The 6,739-nt window shown below is 40.7% G+C and overlaps 1 long non-coding RNA gene across 1 annotated transcript; it reads right to left on the bottom strand.

Moving 5' to 3' along the window:
• Positions 1 to 616: 616 nt before the first annotated feature.
• LOC112969934 lies at positions 617 to 4,226 on the bottom strand. Its single transcript, XR_003254837.1, has 3 exons — positions 4,153 to 4,226; positions 2,074 to 2,148; positions 617 to 817 (listed from the first exon to the last, which is right to left on the bottom strand). It is a non-coding gene; the product is annotated as an uncharacterized LOC112969934 (long non-coding RNA).
• Positions 4,227 to 6,739: the final 2,513 nt, after the last annotated feature.

Here is a 6,739-nt window from a genome sequence, read left to right as displayed (position 1 = left end):
GCAATCCTGTGCAATGTGCTGTAGGTGACCCTGCTTGAGCAGGGGGGTTGGACTAGATGATCTCCAGAGGTCCCTTCCAACCTCAGCGATTCTGTGATTCTGTGATTTAGGTCATGGATTTGGATTTTTTTGCCCCTCCACCTTTCTTTGTTTTAAATCTGCATTAAATTGAGCATTTAGGGAAAGAAAGATGACAACAGACTCTGTGCAGTCTCTCTCAAAGCTTAGCAAACAACTTGGTTAGTCAAATCTTGGCCTTTGTCATGAGAGAGTGCTCTATTGTGCTGACTTATGACAGGTTCTGTAGGCACTCAGAAGCACATAAATAGGGAGCCATATTTGACCACTGCATTTATTCTTTAAGACCCCTCATAAACCGTTTATGTAAAATACCAAATTTATCTACAGAGCCTGTGGAAGAACTCCTTAGAGACTGGAAGAAGAGAGAGAAAAATGGCATGGTTTCAGAAAGACATAGAAGGACCGCAGTGATAATGCCAGTACTAAGAAGAACAGAGACCAGAACAATCATTTCATAACGATGGCTCACATTTTATTAACCTCTTAAAATGGGTTTCTTAATGGTTTACAAACACCGCTTAATAACAGCCTTGCAATCTTCCCTGTGGTGGAACAATAATGACCTACTTTTGAAAAAGATGAATGCTTTCTTAGTCCCAAGGAACTGCCATCTGATGGTTCAAGCCCGGAAGATGAATCAGATGTTTCTGAGGTCTGTTTCTAACTTTGCATAACTCAGGGGAAATCATTCAACCTCTCTGATTTGATTTCCTCATCTGTGGAAATGGGAGAATTCCTGTTCACATGGAGAGACAGTGAAGATGTAAGTTTTGCAAAGTGCTTTACAAGCAGGAGAAAGAGGAGCTGCGTTGTATCAGTGCAAAGATTAATTCTGTGTAACTGTTAGTACCTTATTACTATGAACCATGTTAGCCCAGTCTATCACTCCAAACCTTTGGCACAGACTCTTCCCACAGACTGATGAGCCTGGGGTGTGTTTCTGGAGCTATTAGAGACGAACTTACCTTTAATCATGTGTCCCAGATCTATGTCTTGTTAGGGCCTTTGTTGGCTCTTTTTCACTTGGGGATTTTGCTTTAGGGAAGGATAAAATGTTCATTTCTGTAGCATTGTGTATGCTGTAATCCAGGAGGACACACTGATCTCCAAAACCCACCTTTCAACAGCAGAACTATAAATATTCCTGGCTCACACTTCAGAAGTGGCTACAGAGCTAAAAGCTGGGGCTGGATGTTAAAAGGTTATTTTTGTCACAGGCAATTATATTTGCAGTTGTGCATGGACATGAAGATAAATCAGAGTATATACTTTGTGGCAAAAGAGAAAGCTTGTGGGACTCAGTTTCAAAAGACTTCTCAATGAATTGGGTCACCTTCAGGGGCAATGCTGGCAGTTGTCAGTGGTGCATACCAGGCTGGATAGGAAAGGAGGCTATCTGTGTTTGACACACAAAGTGAAGGCAGTTGGTTCGGTACAAAATTGACAAAGGTGAGATTAGCATCATTCATTGTTTATGTACTGAAGGCCTGCCTTAACATCTTACTCTTGGGTAAAGAGAATAGCTCCTCAAACAGATCAACAGTTATCAAGCCCTGCAAATGATTACCCTAAGGCTTCTTCATGGGAAGATATGCATCCGGGGACAGATGCACCAGACAGCCCTCCCTGCCCCCCGTGTGTATATCTGGCACACATAACGTGGACTAGGGAATCACTGACATTGTTCATTCATCTGCTTTTCCCAGTCAACACTGCAGCCTGCATCTAGCCCTAGTGCCCTGTACTTTCTAATTGCTGGCCAGCAATTGCCGTGACTATTTTAGCTGTTATTGCTAGGACCTCTTGAGCTGTAATCTTGAAGAGAAAAGCAGCTACAAAAAAGCAGATGAAAGTTTTCATGCAGAAGGGAAATGAATGATTGCTCTTGCATAAAAACAAAGCAAGCTATAAATCATACCTACAAGCCAAGAGATGGAAGTTGCAAAACAAAAGATACCTCCCAAAACAAACAAACCAAAATCCTATGATCACCTGGAAGTACAGCCAACTCAAAGAGCACGACACAGAGCAGCTGGAGGAGTTCTTCACATCATCATCAACAGTTACCTTGAAAGAGGCACAAGTAAGTGGTAATTCAATCAGTAGAAAATCAGATAATAGCAAAGAAAACAAGAGTTACAGAGCCAACATGGAGCACCACTTCATTCTTGAGAAGATGCATCCATCCTCCATGTGCTGCAAGCGCAGGAAGGAATCTGCTACCTTTAATGGCTTACCCACTTGGTTGGAAGTCGTGAAGGGTCACTGCTATTTTACTGCAAGTTATTTTGGCCGCTGTATAGCAGGTAACATACTGCATGTATGCTATAGAATATACCTAAGAGCTATATATAGCATACACACATATAACAAATATCATATAGCTGCATGTAACTATACTCTATAGCATATAGCACTCTGTATATCAATGTGTAGGCAACTACAGAAAATATACAGTTGAACAAGCTGGTCAGCTGCACTTCTCACTATGACCCTCAGAGCTCTAGAGGAGAGGGAAGATTGAGATTCAGGGATGGGTCAACCTCAGGTTTTGGTGGAGGAAGGTCTGTCAATTAGGATAGTTTTCTTCCTTGAGTTATAGGCTATATATAGCCAGGCCTGTAGGAGGCCTTTGGTTACTGTTGCTGACCACAAGCTCACATCCATCTCACAGACTCATTGAACTCTCAGTTAAAAACAACAAGAGGAAAAAAAATCGCTACTGATCTGCTGAAAACTTTGGCATTAACTATAAAAGAAAATGGAATAAATGAGGAGCCTGTGACAAACACAAGTTCTCTGACAGTTTGATTAGCATTTTGTGACTATAGTCTTCAGTTTGAGTGAAGGACATGCAGTTTCAGACAAAATGAGGCCAAATTTTGTTTTGCCATGGGGCAGTGCAAGTGCTAGTGGTTTTGACTGAGTTTTTACTTCAGATGGGTTCATCTGAAATGGGAAATTTTTGTGAAAGTCTGGTGTAAGAAGGGGCGTCAGTGTATCAACCACTGAATATCTGGAAAAGTGTCTCACATACCGCTGCAGAAAAAAAAAATTAGATTTCATAAAACCCTGACTATACCATACCATACTTGTTGCCTTCACTTCTTCTTCTTCCTCTTCTTCTTCTTCTTCTTCCTCTTCCTCTTCTTTACCTCTTTCTTTTCCTCATGATTTCGTCTGACTGTGATGCTTCACTGACACTGAATAACCCCTTGGTTCTCTTGCATCCACTATTTACTTCTACTGAGCCACATACAGTGCCGTTCTTTGGTCATAAGGACATCACAGTCTGACCTCTTGTGCTTATTACTTCAGTTGAAGTTTTTATTAATTTGAATAAAAGAYATATTTTACTTTGTAGTTTATTGATCAGTTATATACAATTCTTAGCTTTGGATATAAAGATGTTTAAGGAAAGCTTCATTGCCTCCTCCCATACAGAGAGGGATGGAGTCTGTAACTGCACCTGAAACTGTATGGTTCTGATATCCCTTAGTGACACAGAGTTAAATCTAAATAGAGATAGATATGTATAATGATGCAGTCTACACATACTAAACCTTATTCAAGGAAATCAGTCTCCATCTACTGGCTTCTCCTCCTCAGCAGTGATACTGGGGAGGAAATTCTGGGTGACACAGCAGTGCTCTTGTACTTCAACATGGAAGTGATAGGCCGCTAAAATGTATCATCTCTCTGCCCGTAGGTTCATGGCAATTCTTCTTCTACAGATGGGTAGTTATATAATGGCTTTACTGCAGAGTACTGTATGATAACTATTCCTGAGACACTAAAAAAAAAAAAAAAATCAGATAATACTGCTTAGTCCTAAGCAGTTATCAGGCTTTGCTTCAATATGCTGGAAATCCTTTACATACAGAAGCCCAGGACACATGTAAACATAATTTAGATTGTATCTGACATCAAAAATGGTACAAGAAATCTGCTCATGAAGGGAGTGAGTCACAGGGGATTTGAAAGCAAAGCTGTAAACGTCTTATTAGGAAGAAATTATTTCCCCACTCTCTAAAAGAAGCATAGAAAGACCCCAGAAAGAAGTATACCCACCTTGGTTACATGACACAGGCTTTCTAGAGGTCCAGAAGGGAAGGACACAGCTGGGAGAGTTACCTTCAGTACAGCCGTCACATAAGGCTCTAGTTGTTGTCAATATTGTAGCAAACCTACACACGCCTAAGTGGTGTGGTGCACACAGAAAGGATGTGGAGAGAGAGGAGATGCTTCTGCTGTGTTATGGCTGTTCTTTACAGGAGTCTAAAATTTACATCCTCATGCAAGAACAGTGGTTGCTGAAAGCTAGTGGAGAGCCCATYCTGGCCATAATTACGAAGCAACCAGAAAACAGTCTCCTCATGTGAGTCCAGATTCAAAGCAAATGCAATCACCAGTGTTGTGTCTCTAATGCAGAGATGAATGTGACCCTGTACTCTGCTACTATCCCTTACTTGTTAAATGTCAGAGATGTGCTTGGAGCTGTACAAACTGGAAAAATAAATACAATCCCTGTTCTGGTGCTGTTATGTTCACAGGACTGCTTTGCAATACTGTAGGGACTTCTCCTAAAAAGTTTACTGCCTTAGACTGTATGTGAGAAAAACTAACTTACCCACCAGCTTCTTCATGAAGGCTTCCAGCAGAACCTGCAGTAAGACCACAAGACAGTTTCAGTTATCACCCTGAGTTCTCACCTTCTGTAAGTTTCAGAACATTCACTTTTTGAGTTGAAATTGTTCATCTTTGCTTTCTGGCCAGAAATAAATTATTTTAGTGAGCTTTATCCCTTCAGTGGTTACTGAGTTATGGGAAAGTAGAAAAAAAATCTGCTGTTGTTTTTTTTTTAACCTAAACAACTGCAAAAAACAGCTGAGCTCTAAGAAATAAAAGCTGGCAAGGCCCCAGTTCAGCTCAGGATTGATCCTTCTGCCAGTCCTTGCTCAGGACAATAATTTAGCACGGACAGCAAGCTGAGTATGTGCTCACATCCCCTTCAGGTCAGTGCTAAAGTTACAGTTAAGTATGTGATGAAGCAGTGTGTGGAATGGGGATGGTCTACCAAATTGTGACCTAGCTATTTTTCTTGTCTGGAAAATAAAATATCTAAGCAGACACTAAGGAGAAGCATTTCAGAAGTAGGTTCCCAGAATGCAGAAGAGACAGGCTAAGCCTGCAGCTGCACCCTTAAACACCAGAAGTTAGAGCCTCCTTATCCAGGATACTGAAAGCAAGACTATTACCCACGAGTTTTTGCTGCAGCTCAGGAAGTCACTGAGCTACAGAATTGGGGAGATAATGAGAGGATGATCACTTCAGYGTGTGGGGTGTACTGGCACAGCACTGCCCTCACAACAGTCTTGGAACATAGAACGGTCAGACTGGGAAGGATGAATATCATTAGATGTTTTACACTCTTCAGATCCTCCAGTCTTCTTCATGCTGTGCTGCTGGCAGGGCTTCATTATGGCCCAGGGAGCCACTGAGTTGCTCTGCAAAAACATTTTTACCCCACGACCCTGCACCTGCCCAGCAACCAGCTTAACTGCATCAACTCTGAATTACAGAGAAATCACAAAGCCTTCCTAAATTACTGAAATAAAAATACGACATTTGTCTATGCAAATCTAACACTTCAGTTGGTATTATGCCTCTTATCTCTATTTCTTTTTTAATACACAGTGATGATAAATGCAAACATTGAGCTAATGCCTATCTATTATTTAGATTTAAAAAATAGACCACATTAATATACTATCTAGAAACTCTGTAATGCATAACATCTAGTTTTCCATTTGATTTTTTGATGGAAAAGGAATCTTGAGGAGCTTGGAGATTTGTAAGTGCTCTACTGGTGGGGTTTGTTTTCCCAGGCAAGCAATATGTTTCAGGCTTGCTTCATTCCTGAACAGGGATTTGAACTTATTTTTGTCCACCTAACGTGAATTCCAAAATAATAGTGCTTTCTCTCAGTCTGTAACATTCTAGTCTTCTGGATGGTCTGCTTCATTTGGAAACCACAAGTTGTATTTAACAAGCTAAACATCAGACCTGATGTGAACTTGTTAGCTAATATGACCTAAGTGAAGGCAGTATCATGTTCCGTACTGAGCTGGTAGCAGGAGGTCACATTGTAAAGTCTGCAGAACCCAAAAGCTATGTGAGCAAAGTTTTCCTGYAAAACGGAGACACATTAACTCAAGGTTCAGAGTACAGAGCAGATATATGAATGGAAACCTCTGATTAGGGATTGCAAAAAAGAGGTTAATGTTTAGCCAGCTTATCCGCTGACAAAACATTGCCAAAGATCTTCCTTAGGTTATAATTTCTAAATGGTACATAGCACAGGTTGGATATCATGGGGCCAATTTCAACTAGGTCTTTTCAAGCCAACCAAGGGCATAACAGATACACTGCCAAGCATATTTTCTTCAGCTTTAGCTTGTCTGTTTTTCAGTTCTATCCATCTTCAGTGTTCAATAACGTCTATGAGGTATCTGTTCTTTCAACACTGGGGAGATGTAAAAGGGGTTAAAACCCATTTCAACCTTGTGTGTGTGGTTTAAAAATGGTTGATAAATAGTTCTGAGCAAACAAATTAAAACTGCTTAAGACTGAGTTCACAGATGAGAGTGTGCGCTAC

The sequence above is a fragment of the Apteryx rowi genome, unplaced genomic scaffold (genome assembly GCF_003343035.1).
Source record: "Apteryx rowi isolate R43461 unplaced genomic scaffold, aptRow1 scaffold_377, whole genome shotgun sequence".
Taxonomy (NCBI): Eukaryota; Metazoa; Chordata; class Aves; order Apterygiformes; family Apterygidae; genus Apteryx; species Apteryx rowi.
Note: the sequence above shows the minus strand (reverse complement) of the source record. Positions and strands in the feature narration are given on the sequence as shown.